Raw genomic sequence first — 20,972 nt, 5'->3', positions numbered from 1 at the left:
TAAATTTCTAGAATATAGAAGGCTGTAAAAGATGACAGAGAAGAAACTACAAAGTTGACCAAGGAAGTAATTAAGGGATCTAACATTTTATTATGACATAAAAGCCAGTGTAATTCTATACATTATATATAGATAAATAAAACCCACTTTAAAGGTATCTGTAAGATATATGGGAGACCCCCAGAGGTATCCCTATGCATATTGCATGGGGAACTGTTAAAGAAGGAAAAAACTGTATATATATATATATTTTTAAGGCGTGCACCACCAGTACAAAACATTACAAATAAAACAATCTCCTTAAGCCAGACGTATTAAAAATATAATAAAGGGTAATATTTAAAGCATGGTTGTGTCCCATTTGAGAATCTATGTATGTGGGGTATGTAATCAGGATGCCGCAGAACATAAACTACTGTTATTGTTCAGCAGTAGCACCTACTGTGTAGAAGAATTCCTAAGAGAAGTTGCAACAAAATGTGTTTTTTCTAATTTCGTATAGCTTTTATACACTTATTTTGTTGTATGTATTTCAATGATTGTCCTGAACAAAACCATGTATAATTTGTATGGGTACATCAAATATCATGGTTTAACAAACATTTGGTCAAAAAAAAAATCACAAAAAACTTCGGACATTATAGTAAAATTCCTGGTCCTGAAAGGGTTAATACACTGTTTTGACTAGAGGGTACTAGTGTGTGGGTACACTAATTGAAAAAAAGGGGAATTACAGAGATGTAGTAAAAACACAAAAAGTGCTCTGGTCCTGTAGTGTAAATTAGCCCTGGTCCTAAAGCATATATTAGGATGCCTTAGGAAAATAATATCAACTACTACAAGCTATTGGTTAGATGCCTAACATGATGTAAATCCATGTACTAAAAATAAAGTGTGTGCTATTTCACTTTTCTTCAAGTTTGCCATAATACAAGATTTTCTTTAAACTATAGTTTCTTTTAACTATAACTTCTCTTAGAGGAGGTATAATTTATCTGCCTGCATCCATCATGTTTTCTCTTTGTATTTGTCAGGTCATACACACAATTTTGTTGTTGACTGAAAAGTCAGACACACCTGTCAACAGATGCAGTACATGTGGCTGTCACTTACCAAACCCAAGGGAGACAAAGACAGAAAAAGACACATGCTTGGGTGCAGATTAAAAGGAATGACAGCTTATTGACTTCTTACTGAAAGATGTCAATAAATAATGTATCCTCTGGGATATGTCCTCACAATCAAAACATCTGTTAGTTGGTGAATAATGTCAACAGGTTTTGGTGAAATCCTATTCACAAAGGAATAAAGCAGGAGGGCTTTGAGGAGTCATTTTTGGGAAATGACTTCACAATCCATCAATTTGTGGGCAATTAGCTTACTGGAGTGTTCCTTATAGCAAATTAGTTTTCCCAAATCCTATGTGTTATAGATCTATACACTAAATAAAGCTAATGACATGGTGTTTACAGATCGTACTTAATATAAAACCAACAGAGGGCAGCATTCTGTCCGAACATATATGGCTAATATATGTTCGGACAGAATGCTGCCCTCTGTTGGTTTTACATTAAGTAGCATTGTTCCATATGCTTGAAAGAAATCCAAAGTTATTATGCAACTTAATGTAAAACCAACAGAGGGCAGCATTCTGTCCGAACATATATTAGCCATCTGTGGCAGTGAGCTCATTTGCATTTATTCAAATAAAATATATTCCCATGATCCTTTCGTGTAATGGTTTAGTACAAAAAAACCCCAAAATAAATAGAAAAAAAGAGTTTGCAAGTTCGACAGAATTAATGTCCGCGAGTGCGGACATTTAACTGTTGCAGCGGGGAGACCAGCGGATCATGGGGATATATTTTATTTAAATAATTAATAAATGAAAATGAACACACTGCCACATATGGCTAATATATCTTCGGACAGAATGCTGCCCTCTGTTGGTTTTACACTGAGCAGCATAATAACTTTGGATTTCAAGCATATGCTACTTAATGTAAAAACAACAGAGGGCAGCATTGTGTCCGAAGTTATAGTAAGTTATTTATGCTAAGTTAAATGTCCGTACCGGCGACTTTGTTGGTCGCTGGCACTGACATTTAACTGACACAGCGGCGAGACCACTGGTGTCCCTGCTGTGTCAGTTAAATGTCCGTACCGGCGACTTTGTTGGTCGCTGGCACGGACTTTTAACTGTTGCAGCAGGGTCCCAGGTTGATTTTTTTTTTCTGCCTAGCAACTAGTGGTAAGGGGCCGTGCGAGTGAGCCTATTGGTCGCTTGCACAGCCCTTTACCCTACGGATTTCTGCTCCCGTTATCCAACGCAGCATCGCAGGGGTTAACGGGAGCGGAAATCAGGAGTTAAAAAGGCCGTGCGAGTGAGCCCTATTGGTCACCTGCAGGGTCTTCCTCTGAGGAAGACCCTGCAGGTGACCAATAGGCTCACTCACACTGCCCTGTAACCTCTGATGACGAACCTGCGGATTTCCACTTCAGTCAACTCCCGCGATGCTGTGTAGATAAGGTAAGTTAGATGGGGAAGGGACCGGGGAGAATAGTAGACGAAGGCGAAGATTCTTCGTGTGTGAGTCTTTGTCTTCGCCTACGTTTTACCGGCACTGTCTTCTCTTCTTCATGTCTTCGGAACGAACACGAAAACGCACTCTTCGTGTTCGTTTTCATGTTCGCCTGAAGACGAATGCACAAGTCTAATTTAAACATTAAAAGCCAAATTGTCGGAGACTAGCCCCATATAGTTCATCTCGCGGTCAAGCTCTTGTACCCACATGCACACCTTATATATACCCGAGCCATACAAATAATTATAAAACATTCTTTTTATCACATTATTTGTATTAAAATGCCAGAAAGCAAAAGTGTTAAAATGCCCTAATAAATTAAATACATTAGACTTAATGTAATCAAAACATTTGCTACTGCAAAAATGTTTAGATGAAAAAGTTCCATTTTATTCAGTGGAACAAAACAGTAACCACATTATTGTTCATGATATTCTTGTAAGAAACTGTTCTAGCATTGCATCATCCAATGAATACCTCATCCCAGATACATTATTATTATTATTTCTTTAATGCACACAGTTCATGGTGCAAAGTGGTCTGCCAGTATGTGTTTATATAAAAGGTCCTCTCTTAAGGGGGAAGGACTGTGAAACCAAAGGGAATGATGAAATCAGTTCTTACAACTAAATTGGGTTTCACTCTGAAGATCCCAACCACCATTCAAGTTTCTGCAATTAATCTTTTGTGATAACATATGCAGATTGAAATAAAACAAATAAATAACACAATAGCTCACTGACACACCCAAACACACACCAGGACAGGCTCTGCCACACCGACACATCCAAACACACACCCACTCACCAGGACAGGCTCTACTACACCGACGCATCCAAACACACACCCACCAGGACAGGCTCTACCACACCGACACATCCAAACACATACCAGGAAAGGCTCTGCCACACCGACACACACACACCAGGACAGGCTCTGCCACACAGACACCCAAATACACACACACCAGGACAGGCTCTGCCACATTGAAGCATAAAATGTATTTTCTTTGTCATTAACACCCCCTATTGTATTTTTGCCCCCCTATGTATTGATGTCCCAGACAGGTCCTCCTTAGTATTGATTACTGTCTTCCCCACAACACAACCTTGTGTATTGCCCTTTTTGTGCCTTTATTCCCCCCCACCCTTGTGTATTGCCCCGCAGAATTGATTTATGTGATACCCCAACTAACCCCCTCCCTTGTGTATTGATGCCCCCACCACTTTTGTATTGGTTAATGTGATGCCCAAGCACACTCTTGTCTATTGTTGATGCCCCGCACTGCGTATTACACCCAGCCACACACCACCTGTTTATATAGATTTTGTGATGCCACAACCCAGCCACCCCTCCCCCTTTGTATTTAATTTTTAATGATGTCCCAAGGCAATCCCCCCCTCCCCTGAATTTGGGTCTGCTTTCCTTTAACCACCTGTTTTTTGCTAATACTTACATTTTTGTGTTGTGCTTTTTCCCCTGCTCTCCTCCGATGTGACGATCCTCTTCCTGTCATGAGGAACTCATGACAGCCGCTGAGCAGATGCGAGTGAGCTTGAAAGCGGCCGCTGTGTGGAAGTCAGGCCACCTCTGCCGGCTGCTGGCGCCTAATGAAATTAAAGGGGCCGGTGTGCACGCACCGCGCCGTGCCTTAGCTCTTAAAGCAGCCAGCGTGCACGCACCATGCCTCCCAATGGCCGTGCCTCAGCCCTTCGTCCCACCCCTTTTAAGAGCTGAGGCACAGCCATTGGGCAGCGCGGTGCGTGCATGTCGGCCGCTCAATTTGATGAGGCGGAGACGGCCTGACGGTCGCTTTCAATCCCACTCGCGGCTGTTTTTAACTTTGCAGCCACACGGGCCGCCCGGCCCACCAGGAAATTTCGCTGGTTGTCGGTACAAGTAAAAGTGAAGCAAATCTGGTACAAAATCTTAATTTGGAGCAATCCATTCATTTTAATAGGGACATCTGCAAATATAGCATGACCCCAAAGCAGTATCATAAATCAGGCAGTATTTTAAGCACCTTCAATACAGCATCCATTAACTCAGTACGTCATAATAACAGCCCAGGCATACTAGCTATTGCAGTGTTCCAAAATAAATTAAGCCTTAATCGTATCAGGACCAGGACTTGTTCTACTGACTGTAGCTGCGCTGCAGACTCTGCCGGCGCTTTATAAATAAATGTAATAGAATGTAATGTAATGACACGGATTTGGAGTACTTGCATTTTGGGAGGGTGTTATATGTGTGATATGTTACTCCATTGGGTCAGGAGACAGAGACCTCTATGGCCAGTATTTGCACCAAGATCTGATATTGAGCCAGTTTTGGCCAGAAGTCAGGAAACCGTCCTGTGTCTACCATCTTTCCCACAGACTACAATAGTGACCCCCTACTGGGCTGACATAGGCTGAGTGCAAAAACTGAGCAGTGTTGAGAACTGTGTGTGTTTTGTTGTGGCTAATGTATGTAATTTACTCCCTTGTACTGTTTAAATTAGACTTGTGCATTCGTCGCAAAGAGTGCGTTTTCGTGTTAGTTCCGAAGACATGAAGAAGAGAAGATAACGAGGTAAAACTAGACGAAGACACATAACACGAAGAATCTTCGTAATAGTCTTCGTCTACTAATCTCTCTGGTCCCTTCCCCATCTAGCCTACCTTATCTTCGCGGCATCGCAGGAGTTGACGGAAGCGGAAATCCGTAGGTCCGCCATCAGGGGTTACAGGGCAGTGCGAGTGAGCCTATTGGTCGCCTGTAGGGACCGTCTCTGGCATCAACCAATTGGTTGATGCCAGAGGAAGACCCTGCGGGTGAACAATAGGCTCACTCGCACGGCCTTTTTAACTCCTGACAGCGAACCTACGGATTTCCGCTCCTGTTAACCCCTGCGATGCTGCCTTAGATAACAGGAGCGGAAATCCGTAGGTTAAAGGGCCGCGCAAGCGACCAATAGGCTCACTCGCACGGCCCCTTAACTCCTTAAGGCGCAACCTGACCACTGGTCTCCCTGCTGCAACAGTTAACAGTCCGTATGAACGACCACTAAAGTCGCTTGTAAGGACATTTAACTGATAGAGCAGGGAGACCAGTGGTCTCTGCCAGACAAGTTGCTGCATTATGATTTTAAAAGTCTGTACGAGCGACTCTATTGGTGTGTTTGGTGCATTATGACTAATGAAGTGGTATTTCATAACTATATCTATCTACTGTATAGTATTTATCAAATTTGTCAACTCGTGCGAAGCCACGAAAAGAAGGCCAGACTAAGCGGACGAAACCAAAGCAAAAAGCTCACCGTTTTTATTTGAAATTTGCGGGCTCTTTTACTTACACTCTCACACACATTCCTTCTTTGCCTACCACTCTCTTTTTGTTCTTCACCTCCACTCCTTTATCTTCTCCATCTTCGTCCACATCTCTGCGGACATAACCTGGCGTGAACTTCCGCCAAAATCTTAGCACTGTAAAACAGAAAAAGAACAAATGCATAGCGGGGATTCATTGACCATAATTAACCAAAAACCATAATCCTATTTTACCATAAATGTAACACAAAATAATTTAAAAGTTATGTTGGCATCCCTATGTAAAAAAGACCAATTGCATATATATATATATATATATATATATATGTTGCTTGAGCTCTCTGGGAGATTGGAGTATTTTATTTGACATAATTATTATTATTAAGAATTAAGCTGAAATGTCAATATTTGATGTCACATGTAGTTCTTATAGTATTACATTTGGGGGCAAAATGTTTCTAATCTATTTCAACTAAATTACTTACAGATGTTTGGAACCACATGTAAAAAGAATATGCATTTCAAAAGCAAGTCAAAATCATATGATGATAGTTACCAGTGATATAACTATATCTCATGCTTAATGATCTGCAACAAATGGGAATAACTTTTCATGGCCTTCTCTGTGAGTCTGTTACCTGTGCTAAATTTCCTGTTATTTTTTCCTCATGGATTTTTATATCACTGATAAAATACACTTCAAAAATTTTTATTTGTTTAACAATATTTGATGTTTATATGCATACACTGTGTGTGTATATATATATATATATATAAGAAGCAGGGTTAAATATTTATGACCCTTAATTTTTTAGATGGAATATTGGGTGTATATTGGGTAAAGTAGAAGGGGTTAGTGGAGAATAAGTTAGATATTGTTAGGTTTAGGGTTAGGTAGGGGTAAAAATATATATAAAAGAAAACCTAAAAAAAATTTAAAAACTTAAAATAGAAATATAGTTTTTAAGGTAACAAAAATATTGTTGGTATTTCTCCCCATTTATACTAGCTTTGGATAATTTAAAACTTTTTTTTTAAATCCCATGAAGTCCTGTGAGTGTGTGATTATTTTTGACTAATAGCTATTGACCACACAGCACCCAGACTGCTGAGCAAATACATATGATATTTAAAGGCAGAGTACAGAGCTTTGGGGGGATATATGTTATATATAGTTTATGTGGGTTCACTAACTTTAAAGGGAGGTAATAGTTAAAGAAGTCCACAAAACACGAAAAATGCTCATGTAGCATGAAATTGCCCTTGTCCTTAAGGGATTTATATAGGATACAGACATCTGTAAATCTTGTCTGAGGGTGTTAGAAATTCTAGATTTGTTCAAACTTAAAAAACTATGGCCCTTCCTGAAAATTTGAGGTTTTTATGTTTTTACGTGTTAAGCATTTTGTTAGGAACCACCGAATTACACTGTATATAGCTTTTGGACAAGCACATAAGTAAGTAAAACTACTAGTGCTTAGCGTCTGGTCCAGAGTAACAGATAAATATGTTAATGTTGGTGATGGATTAATGATGTCTTCCTTTGACAATTAATACATAAAGCTCCATATAAAACAGCTAATACAGGCTCGGGTGCTATTTCCAACAGGAAACTTAAATGTATCTTTTTCATCTTACTTATATAAGAAAAATGGATACAACCATATTAACACAAGAGAAAATTGAGTCTTTAGTTGAAGGTTGATGCTGGCCCTGATGTTGTAGGTATGTTCTCCTGAATTCTTCTGTTCAATTAATGTGTTCTCTAACCTGTTCTCAGATTCAAATTTGACTACTTTATTTGTTACTTCTCTAGCGTTCTTCTTGATTTAGCTTACGGTTGCTGATTTAGATAATGACTTTCTAGCTTTGTCCTTGAACTTGACCTCTGGAATTTCCTTGGGCACATGAATAATAGAGTGGCTTCTGTTTCGTTTCCCGCTTCTTGACATACCCTTCATGGATCATCCAGGCACCTATTTTGTACCTTTCTGTAGCCATTATACATTCTTGGGAAGTAATTATACTCCTATTTTAAAACAGTAGTACAGCAAGCATGTATAGCTGTGTGAAATGTACACAAATTGTTGCACTAGTGAAAGATTACAAAATATAAATCAGAAGCCTTTCAGCACAGACCCTATTGCACATTTAAAAAGAAGCAAAAATTCAATCAGCACTAAAATACTAATACATACAAATGCACAGAATGAAATAATTATTAATATAGTATGAGACAAAATACCCTATTTCCAAAAAACTTTTGGCTGTGCGATCCCAGTGATTTAAATTGACTGCATCACATGAATTTAATTGCAGCTAAGACACACCTGACACATGGGTCTCACAAAAAGACTCCTTTTGAATGCCTCACCATCATGAAAATAGATACGCAGTGTCTAGCTTGGGGACCACAGGATGTTTCATACTTCCCTTTCACTCTTCTATTTTGTAATTTCTGAGTTCTCCTCTCGTATAATTTCCTTTCCTTTTGCTTTGTGTTAGTATACATAATATATTACATATATTAGGTTATATGGTGATTGTAAAGTTTTGTTTATTACATACATTTATTGAACTATGTTTATCTTGGAAAATGTAAAGACAATTGATAAATAATGTTCAATGTGTGCCTTCGATTGACTTTTACTTTCTCTACATTACCACAAGGTTGCAAAGTTAATTAAAGTACCAATTAAGATACCTTATAAGGTTTACTGTGATACCAGAATGATTTGAGAACAGATTCTAGGGTATTTTTTTAAAATCATAGACTATAATGTTGTTAACCTTTAAAAATAGCTTTTGATATATGATCATTTTGTTAGTAGACTTTGAAAGTAGTTTGAAATGTGTTTACTTTGCCCATGGTGGAATATTGTGTGTTCATTGAACAAATTTACCAGTGACCTTGTTAAATCCCATACATTTAGTAGATATTAAACACCCTTTTTATTGATTTACAAAGGCTTATTTTAAGAGTTAGTTTTCTTTGTTAAAAGCTGTTTAATAGCAAGCATGTGATACTGATTTAGTTTTTTCATATATGTTTATTTGGCATTTTTATATGTTAATAACAGTTTGGTTTCTACCAGGATTTATTATAGCTAAGTTAAAACCTACAACAAGTCACCATTGTTACATAGTTACGTAGTTACATAGTTATATAGGCTGAAAAAAGACATGCGTCCATCAAGTTTAGCCTTTCCTATATCTGTTAATTTGTTGCTGTTGATCCAAAAGAAGGCAAAAAACCCCAGTTTGGCTCTTTCCAATTTTGCACTAAAATGGCAGTCAGATTTCTCCTTGGATCAATAAGCCGTTTCCCCATAATTAAAGATTATATCCCTGAATATTATGTTTTTCCAAGTATCCATCCAGTTGCAGTTTAAATGTCTGTACAGACACAGATAAAACTACCTCTGTAGGCAGAGAATTCCACATCCTTATTGTCCTTACTGTAAAAAACCCTTTCCTCTGCTTTAGACTAAATCTCCTTTCTTCCAGTCTGAATGCATAACCACGTGTCCTATGCATAGTCCTGTTTATGAACAGGTTTCCACACAATGGTTTGTATTGGCCCCGAATATATTTATATAATGCTATCATATCCCCTCTGAGGCGCCGTTTTTCTAAACTAAACAGACTTAAATTTGTTAACCTTTCTTCATAACTATAGTGCTCCATTCCTTTTATTAATTTTGTAGCCCGCCTCTGCACCCTTTTTGGTGCTATGATATCCTTCTTTAGAATAGGTACCCAAAATTGCACAGGATATTCAAGGTGCGGCCTTACCATTGATTTATACAGAGGCAAAATTATATCTTTATCCTGCGAATTGATGCCCCTTTTTATACACGACAATACCTTACTGGCCTTAGCAACTGCTGACTGACATTGCACATTGTTGCCTAGTTTGTTGTCTATAACAATTCCCAAATTCTTCTCATTTGTCGTTACCCATAATTAGCTACCGTTTAGGGTTTAGGTTGCTTGTGCATTCCGTACCCCGAAGTGCATAACTTTGCATTTATCTACATCGAATTTCATCTGCCATTTGTGTGCCCAGTCCCCCAGTCTATCTAGATCCCTCTGCAGCACTGTAATATCCTGCTCGTCCTGTATTACTTTTCCTAGTTTAGTGTCATCTGCAAACACAGAAACATAACTTTTAACGCCTACTGCCAGGTCATTTATAAATATGTTGAATAAAATTGGTCCCAGAACAGAACCCTGAGGGACACCACTTACCACTTTTGAACAGTTTGAAAATTTACCATTTATGACAACTCTCTGTTCTCTATCTCTAAGCCAATGTTCTACCTAAGAACAAGAATTTGCATCTAGACCAATTTCCTTCAGTTTGAATACTAACCTATTGTGTGGAACCGTGTCAAACGCCTTGGCAAAATCCAAGTAGATTACATCCACTGCAACACCCTGATCTACACTTCTACTTACTTCTTCGTAGAATGCAATTAAATTAGTTTGACAGGACCTATGTTTCATAAAACCATGCTGATTTTTGCTAATAATACTGTTCTTCCCAAGGAATTCTTGAATATTATCCCTAAACAGCCCTTCAAATACTTTCCCAACCACAGAAGTTAAGCTCACAGGTCTATAATTTCCAGGCACAGAGTTTGAACCCTTTTTGAAAATAGGAACCACATCTGCCTTCCTCCAATCCTCTGGTACAATTCCTGAAAGAAAAGAATCCCGAAAGATTAGAAACAGAGGTTCACTTATTTCCTGACTCAGCTCCTTAAGTACTCGTGGGTGAATACCGTCAGGCCCCAGAGCTTTGTTAACATTAATTTTCTTTAGTTGCTGCAGCACCTTGTCCTGAGCCATCCAATCACAGTTTGACTAAAAACATTTTTCAGTAGTCCTATGTATATCCATTGCCATAGGTTCCTCCTTAATATATACTGAGGAAAAATAGTTATTTAAAGTTTCTGCTTTTTCCTGGTCCTCCTTAACCAACACTCCCCTCTCTGTTTTTAATGAACCCATGTTTTCATTTTTTGTTTTTTTAGAATTTATGTACTAAAATAATTTTTTGGGGTTAGTTTTGCTCTCTTTGGCAATCACCCTCTCATTTTCTAGTTTAGCCCATCTAATCACCTTTTTGCATGCTTTATTGGCTTCCTTATATCTTATATAGGATGCCTCTGATTCGTCTGATTGAAATGCTGTAAAAGCCATTTTCTTATTTTTAATGTTCTGCTTAACGTCCCCACTAAGCCACATCGGTTTCAATTTGTTTTTTTTTATATTTGTTTCCTAGTGGTACATACTGAGAAGTGTACCCTGCTAATATTTGTTTGAAAATACTCCATTGTTCCTCAGTGTTTTTATCCCTGAAGAGTTTATGCCACTCAATAAGTTGTAAGGCTGCCCTTATCTTATTGAAATTGACCTTCTTAAAATTATACGTTTTAGTATTCCCCATGGGCAATTTCTTTTTTGAGTTTATTTCAAAAGAGACCATATTGTGATCACTATTACCCAAATGCTCACCCACTTGAATGTTAGACACAAGATCAAGATTGTTTGTTATCACCAAATCCAGACAAGTATCCTTTCTAGTTGGTGCTTGTACCAGTTGTGACATGAAGGTGTCATTAAAGAGGTTCAAAAACCTCAATCCCCTTGCAGAACTACTAGTCCCTCTATCTATTATGTCCGGGTAATTAAAATCTCCAATAATTAACGTGTTACCCAGATGTGCAGCTTTCTCAATTTGCTCTAACAGCTGCTCTTCCACATCATTATTAACATTAGGTGGTTTATAACATATCCCAACCAGTAGTTCATTTCCTTTTTTTTGCCCCAAGTTGATATCTACCCATAAAGCTTCCACATTTCCCTTGTTGCATTCAAGATGCTTAATTTGACTTTAGCTCGTTGTTAACATACAAGCATACGCCTCCTCCCTTCCTTCTCTTTCTATCCCTCCTATATAACATATAACCTTTTAAGTTAACTGCCCAGTCATGGGTCTCATCCCACCATGTTTCTGTAATGCCTATTATATCATATTGCTTAGTGTATGCTATTGCCTCTAGTTCTCCCATTTTGTTATTTAGGCTCCTTGCATTAGCAAGCATACATTTAATAATACCCTGAGTCTCTTGAATGTTATGAGAATTTTTATTAATACATAACTCCTCTGTTCTGATCTTGCCCCTCCCCCCATCTCCAACCCCCCGTTGTTCTGATCTGAACCCCCTCTCCTTTCTGTGCTATCTCCATTTTCAAGATCTCTGTGTCCCTCCCCTATGACTTAAACAAGGCGCTTCATTTAAAGGAAGGTAAAAGTGGTCAATAAAATAGCCATTAAAGGTGCTGTTCCACATTGACCTTTTTTGTTGAAAACATTTCAGTGCAACCTCTTAATCTTAATCGGGCATCCCTGCAGGGGATATCCTGTCCTCCGATGAGGCACAGACGCTGCAATCTATATGCACGTCTGTGGGGACCTGCATAGAGATCACAGTGTGATCGGTGCAGGGGGATCGCGGGGAGGGGAGTGAGAAACCATGTCTCTCACCCCCCTCCCATCCTGAAACAGAGGAGAAAAAAAACAAAACGGTTATTCATTTAAAAAATGATAATAATAAAATCATTAAAATAATATAAATAATACAAAAAAAATAATAATAAAGTGAGCTAAGTGATGTCATTGTGACATCACTGGCATTAATAACATGTTCAGGAAGTCCCTAAGAGGACCTCTAACCATTTAAAATAAATAAATAAATAATAATAATACAAAAATATATATATATATAAAATACAAACAAATTGAATAAAATTTTTGAAAAAATATATAAAAAAGATAATAATAATTAAAAAAATAAAAAAACCTTACATCCCATTGCCCTCGCATAACATCTACCCAGTATAACCCTCCTGCCCCCGTTCACAACCCCCAAACCTGTTAAGCCATAGACATAAAAATTATACAAAAAATGTACACCTTATAGTATGTTCCCTGGTGCCGGGAAAGTATGAAAAATCTATATAAATTAGGTATTTCTGAAATCAGGACCTGAATTGATAAACTTGGAGGGGATTTTCCATCACTTTACATAATTTTGTGAGGATTTTTAAAATTTTTGCTAGTTTTTACTAAATTTCTCATTCTAAATTTTCAGCTAATCATCTAATTGTGGTATCAAAAGAAAGCTCTATCTCTCCTTGAAAAAACAATATATAGTTTACATGGTTACAATATTCACAGGAAAGGAGAATAATCGCTGAACCGACATAGCGCAAAAATGGCAAAATTGCTCTGGGACTTGAGGTACCAAAAACCCCTGGGATTGAAGGGTTTAAACACAATTTGTAAGTGACAGGGAGCATTTAGGAGAAAACCAAAATGACAGGTATGTTTTTTTAACTTCTCTCTACATGGTGCCCATCTAGAACAGCACTGTCAAGGCCTTGCTTCAGATATAAATTAATTATTTTACTATATCATACGTTGTACAATTAATTTAAGTTGCATGTCATATCTCTATATAGAACCTCCGAGTGTGAGGAAGAGATAACTCAGACTTCCACAGAGTAAGTTGGCTAGTTATAAGAGAGAGCCCAAGGTTACGAGGGCTGTGACCCATTGGCGAGCCCAGTTGCTCAATAATATATTGTGCCTCCAGACATGCAAGCCCCACCCCTGACCAAGACACAATAACAATCTGTCCCTTAGCCGTCTAAAAATTAGGTAAATACAACCTCAGATGAACAACAACATATGAGATATTATACTGTGTCATGATTTATTAAACAAAAATAAAGCCAAAATGGAGAAACCATGTGTTAAAAACTAAGTACACCCGTACTGCTCCCATAGTAATTAAGATTCTAAAAGCTGAAGTTTTAGCAGTTTACTGGTATGGAGCATTCAGGTGTGTTGAATAAATCATGACACTGTGTAACAAGTCGTGTGTTGTTCATCTGAGGTTGTATTTACCTAATAAATCCTGGTAAGGAACAGATTTCTATTGTGTCCAAATATGTAGAACCATAGAATTCGAAGAGGGTGTACTTTATTTTTCACACAACTGTATATGCTAGGCACGGTACCAGTCTGCTAGGGCTCTTTTGTTTAAAGTTACATGGGCTGGATTTCTTGGACTGGAGGACAGGTTGGAAGTGGGAGAGCTCCAGTCCACACCCCTAGTCCACTACGGGTTTTCCTTACTCCCAGGGGTGAGGCTTCCTATGCTTATTACTGGGGAGGAAGAGAGGGCTGTTAGGTTTGCAGGGTGTAGGAGAGATTGAGTCAAGGAGCAGCTACAGCCAGTGCTGTAGCCCACCAGGTATGAACCTTTCCCTATGGACAACTTGTTATTTTGCTTGGTGCCAGACCTTAGGCCTGTAGTGGGATAGTGAGGTATCCTGATGTTTAGTTAGAGCCGGACAGGCTTAGAGTTTGTTTTGTTTGCAAGGTGCTCTGTGCCTAAATCATTTAAATAAACACCCTCTTGAACTTTTGAAACCTGCTGCCTGTGTGAATACTGTCATTGCTGCCCCATGTGTGAGCAGTTCCCTACAATATATATATATATATATATATATATATATATATATATATATATGGATATATATATACCGTATTTGCTCGATTATAAGACGACCCTGATTATAATCTGAATATTAACTTTTCTGGAATGCATATTATGGGGAAGAGTGGCATATAGGGAGGTATAAGGCATTCCAGGAGGCAGAGTGGCATTAAGGTAGTTAAAAGGCATTGTATAGAGCACTCTGCCTCCAGAAATGCCTTATACCCCTATATGCCACTCTGGCGTTTAGGGGGTTAAAAGGCATATTATGGGGCAGAGTGGCATATAGGGAGGTATAAGGCATTTCAGGAGGCAGAGTGCTCTATTAAATGCCCCCTTAACGCCACTCTGCCTCCTGAAATGCCTTATACCTCCCTATATGCCACTCTGCCCCATAATATGCCTTTTAACCCCCTAAGTGCCAGAGTGGCATATAGGGGTATAAGGCATTCCAGAAATGCCCTATGCCCCAATTTAACACACACACGCACACACACACTTACCGGTGCTTCCAATTTCCTGCTGTATTGCCGAGGCAGCGGGTTGACTTCTCCTTCCGCTGCAGCCGGAAGGAGATGGAGTTGGCAGCGGGGGTTTGTCTGCGTCCGTCGCGCATACCTTCCCCGGCTGTCAGAGATCAGAGTTCCGACGCAGACAACCCCCGCTGCTAGCCACACCTCCTTCCGGCTGCAGCGGACGTTGTCTACGCGGATCGCGTAGACGTCAACCCGCTGCCCCGGCAATACAGCAGGAAGCACCGGTAAGTGTGTGTGGGGGGGAGAGACAGGAGGATCCAGGTCCCCTGCAGCGGTGCGGGGGACCTGGATCTTAGTCTCATAATCAGACCTCAGATGTCTGATTAGAAGACGACCCCGATTAGAAGAGCATTTGCTCTGAAAAAAACCTCGTCTTATAATCAAGCAAATACGGTATATATTGATATATATATATATATATATATATATTGACAAATACATCAGGCAAAAAGCACGGTATTAGGTACACAACAACAGTCTCTTATGATAAAGTAAAAGTTGTGGGTTTATCTCAAATGTGCAGATTCCAAACAACAATCAAATTGATTATAAATCCAGACAAATAGAAGCCTAGCTCAATTTGGGCATTTACTAAACACAAATAATTCCCTTTCTAATCCAGGGTAGACAGGATAAAAGTATAGTTAAAATCAGAGTTTAATTGCGAGCTTTCACGACCAAGTTGTTAGGTCCCTTCCTCAGGTATTAATGAAGCTAAAACAAATCCACTTGGGGGCGCTCATATAAGATAAAAAAGGAGAAGAAAACCCATAATAGTGTAGACAATTATAGCAGGTTATTCAATGTGGAGGTCAATCATTACACTCACAATGATAACGTAGTTTTCAAGCCTTTTCTCTATGTCTCTTGCAATTCCAGATAGAGACTAAAAAAGAGAACCAAAAACCAAATGGTGCAGTATGTCAATCTGATAAATAATGGGTAATAAAACGGTTACACTCACATGGAGTATTGCACACCCGACCATGTGCAAATAGATCTGATGGTATCCCGATGGATCCTTGGATGTATTCTTCCCTTCCTCTGTAGAGGACTTATCCTTAAGTCCTCTCGATAAAGTGCCAGTGGGTTAAATGAAGTGCCAGTATAATATTACAAGTTATGGATATTAGATTAATAGGGACAGAACGTTGATCCAGGGATTTATTCTGATTGCCATATTTGGAGTCGGGAAGGAATTTTCCCCCTGGTATGGGGCAATTGGCATCTGCTTCATAAGGGTTTTTTGCCTTCCTCTGGATCAACACAGTAGGGACACAATATGTATATACTGTATTTGCTCGATTATAAGACGACCCCCCAAATCTGAATATTAATTTAGGAAAAAAGAAAAAGCCTGAATATAAGACGACCCTATAGGAAAAAAGTTTTACCAGTAAATGTTAATTCATGTAAACGATTTTTTTTAATAAAAGCTATGATTGAGAAAAATATTTTGGTTTTATTTCCTTCTATTTTCCAACCTGCCCCCCCAGTTATGCACATCTGCCCCAGAAATGCCTTATACCCCCTATATGCCACTGTGCCCCATGATATGCCTTTTAACCTTCTAAATGCCACTGTGCCCCATGATATGCCTTTTAACCCTATATGCCACTGTGCCCCATGATATGCCTTTTGACCCCCTATGTGCCACTCTGCCTCCAGAAATGCCTTATACCCCTATATGCCACTCTGGGCATATTATGGGGCAGAGTGGCATATAGGGAGGTTTAAGGCATTTCTGGAGGCAAAGTGGCATTAAGGGGGTTAAAAGGCATTTCATAGAGCACTCTGCCTCCAGAAATGCCTTATGCCCCCATTTAACACTCCCTCGGCCCCCCCCAAACTTACCGGTGCTTCTGACTCCCCTGTAATGTAGCCGGGGCAGTGTGTAGATGTCTACGTGATGGACACAGACAACCCCCGCTGCTAGCCACACCTCTTTCCGGCTGCAGCGTAAGTTGTCTACGCAAATCTACACGCTGCCCCGGGGACTCAGAAGCACCGGTAAGTGGGGCGGGGGGGAGACAGGAGGATCCAGGTCCTCTGCAGCTGCGGGGGATCTGGATCTTAGTCGTCTCATAGTCAGACCTATTTGAGGTCTGATTATAAGACGATCCCGATTATAAGACGAGGGGTATTTTTCAGAGCATTTGCTCTGAAAAAAACCTCGTCTTATAATCGAGCAAATATGGTAGGTTGAACTTGATGGACTTTGGTCTTTTTTCAACCTTATGAACTATGTTACTATGTTACTAAGTAAATATATTTATTCTGGGACTAGCCCAACTCCGATCTCAATAAATAAATAAATAAAATTGATCCTATAAAAAAAAAAAACCAAACCAAACAAAAAAAAAATAAAAAAAAAAAATATATATATATATATATATAATCAATAAAAGTCAATACAATGACCTTATAAAGATCCTCAATGCGTTTTGCCACCGAGGCTTCGGTGAATTAATGAAGCTAAAACAGAATTTTCTAAATACAAAAGCACAATTCAAATGTTAACAAAAACTTAAAATAAACACAGAGGTATTGGGGAATTTGCTCAGCAGTAAATAAGCAGGACTAGCAGAGATCTAATAGACAGATAAGGTTCAGTCAAAGCATTTTTGGTCAGTTTACTCCCTGGTTAGAGGGGCCATAGAGAAAAATATGGGAGGTCAAACTAATCTACCAGTTTAATACCCTGCTCACAGGCCTCAATGGAGACAGATAATTCATCTCCCATTATAACATTACAAACCATTAATCCTCTCACAATTCAAATGAACTACAAACAACTTATTCCTGTGAACATCTGACACCTTCATGGATCTGGAATCTGTCAAATGGTTTTATGGCCCCTCTAACCAGGGAGTAAACTGACCAAAGATGCTCTGACTGAACCTTATCTCTCTGTTAGTTCTCTGCTAGTCCTGCTAAATTACTGCTGAGCAAATTCCCCAATACCTCTGTGTTTATTTTAAGTTTTTGTTAACATATTAATTGTGCTTTTGTATTTAGGAAATTCTGTTTTAGCTTCATTAATGCCTGAGGAAGGGACCTAACAACGTGGTCTCGAAAGCTCACAATTAAACTCTTAGTTAGCCAATAAATGGTATCATTTTAACTATACTTTTCTCCTGCAATCCAGGGTAGTAAACTAACAAACCTAGCACAATAAACATAGGTTTTCAACAACCTTTAGCACTTTTACACTTTGCACTGTCTTGTTCTCAGCAGTTCAGCTTCCATTATGTCTGTCTGTTCTGCTAGTTAAAGCCTCAGCAGCTGGTAATTAGGCCAGGTGAAGACAAGTATAGGCTATGGAGGATTCTGGGTCCCAAGTCCCTTTGTCTTCTACCCGTCCATAGACTCTGTCACAATATTTTATAGATTTTTTTTAGTGAAAAAGGATATTGTACTATTTTTTGGAGACATGGGTCTGTGTCTAATAACAAAATAACATTTTAGGGAAGTAATAACTAATGTATTTGAAGTTTTTTTTGTGTTTATTTATATTTTGGATTCATATCACGCATGGTTTTTAATGGGTTGTTGTTCTCAGAGAAAAGGCCATGATTTCACTGCCAGTTATTTATCACCCAAGGCTTAATATACTTATGTTTTAAATGAAAATGCATGAATAGCCACCCAGCTAGCCCAAAACTAATTTGTTCCAAAAGAACCAGTATTCATTTGGGGACTTTACACAACATACGTTAATATACTAAGCGAATTAGGCAAATGAATACAGGATTTCCCAAAAACTGGTTTTGTCAGAACCATTTCTACAAACTTTATTTATTAAGGCTAAATACGGCATAATTAAAATAAGCACATAAACAGATTATTGGACCTAGAACAGATGTTTTTTTTAATGTTCAACTACTAACATGATCCTTAAGTATTCTGGGAGTCATAGTGTAGCAGTAGTCCTTGCTCTAATATAGAGGTCTCAAAACAGGTAGCTTGTATGGACAACCAACTACAGATCTCCAAAGTCCTCTATCCAGGGTCATTCTCATAGCTGGTTCCAGGTGTAGCCCATCATTTTGGTTTCAGTCTCAAGATCATGTGGCCAGGTGTTTCTTGGACAGCATCTTTTCTGCTTGACTTGAGGGTTTTACCACACTATCTGTCTGGTGATGTTGATTGGCTGCTTGCATCAAGTGAGCCCTATCCAGCCCCATATTCTCTCTCTGATTTCTTCCTCTGCTGCTAGTAATTGGCAAGTAATCTTCCAATGATTGGTGTTACTGATCAGGGTATCTTGAGAATGAGGCAACTGTTGAAGGTCTGGACTTTCCTGATGGTTTTCCTCCAGGTTTCAGCTGACTTAACATTGGAGTTGAACAGTTGAATCTGAGCTCCCTGGGGCTCCGGATGTTCTTGAGCAGTAAGAATGCCGCTCATGCTTTGTCAATCCTTGATTTAAAGTCTACATCAGTACAACAGTGCTGGTCGACGATGCTACCAGGTAGGTGAAGGACTGTACTTCTTCCAGGGGGCTTCCAAGGCAAACCTGTTATGACTGCCACTACATTTGTCTTCTCTTGCATCTGCTGTAGCAAAAGGAGTCATCTGCAAAGTCCAGGTCATTGAGCTGGATCCCCAATGTCCTTTGGATTTCATTTTCAAACTCCTTGGTGTATGTCGGAACTTCCGGATAGACTATTGATCCACTAGTCAAATGGCTTCCCATAGTTGACAAAGTTGATGTACAATGAGGTGTTTATTAAGGACTGTTTGACTATGATACAGAGCGATGCCATCTGATCCATGCATGATCTGTTCATCTTGTAGCCGTTGATTAACGGCGTCTTTCATTCCCTCTAAGAGGACCCAATTGAAGACCTTCCCTGGCACCGACAGGAGTATGATTCCTTTGATTCCTTTGTAGTTGGCACAGTTGCTGAGGTTCTTTTCCTGGAGATCTTAATATTGTATCTGTTGGGATCTTCTCATATATTCCTAAAGGGGGGGTAAAGCATCTCCACTGGAGCATCTAGACCTGGTTTCAGGACATCTGCTGGAATGTCTTCAGGTTTAGCTGCCTTTCTGTTCTTTATCAGGACTCCCTCCAGTCTTGTTTTGACATTTTGGATAGTGGGGAAACAGGGAGGTGGGTCTCCTTTTTTCCTCTTAGGTCTTGAGGTTGTTATTTCATCTGCATGATGAAGAGGGCGGAGCTCCCTGAACTGTGTGCCAAGTCATTTGGGGGAAGTTGGCTGCAATCTTTTTTCCACAGGTGTTTTCTATTCTGCACTTCTGGACACACTTTATAGACTGCAGGATGATTGAAGGCAACAAAAGTAAAATCAATTTTTTTCTCTTGAAGAAGCTGGCTTTGAGATAGTGAAACGCATTGAGTTTTTGGCACCTTCTACACGCAGGAACTTCGCTGGTTGGACCAGGACGTCACAGTTTGCAGCAGAAAGACTCTTTGTAGATTTCAGGCTTGTTTTGTGCCTTTTGTATTTAAGTGCAATACACTAAGTCACTTTATGAGATTGTGAATACTGCGCCATTGGTTTTATTTATATTTTGGATAATAAAGAGAGGAGAGGATTTTCTACTTATGATTGATTGGCTCTGTCACCTGTGTGTATGCTACACCAAAGAAGATGTTTTTTACCAATGTAAATGTCCATTAAAAGGCCTGATTGTCATCCACGTTTGTGAATGCAATTCATTCTACACCACATATTGCTCCATACCATATTATACTATCTTTGTTTTGTCTTCTTTTTCCCCTTATGTATTTTCACCCCGATGTGGAGGAGTATGGTTTAAAGTGGTACCCGAGGAGTACTTTTGGGAGCAGCATTGCAGTAGGGGAGTAACATTATAATTTTGTATTTATTTGCACATTTATATTCACTTTGTGGGTTTTTTTAAGGTGTTTTTTGGATCTCCCATTTGGTTGGCTTGTCGCAGTTGATCAGCAGCCCTTGTTGACTGGATCAA

Source organism: Sceloporus occidentalis, unplaced genomic scaffold (assembly GCF_023333645.1).
Source record: "Sceloporus occidentalis isolate IW3139 unplaced genomic scaffold, rSceOcc1.0.p SCAF_65, whole genome shotgun sequence".
NCBI lineage: Eukaryota > Metazoa > Chordata > Lepidosauria > Squamata > Phrynosomatidae > Sceloporus > Sceloporus occidentalis.
Note: the sequence above shows the minus strand (reverse complement) of the source record.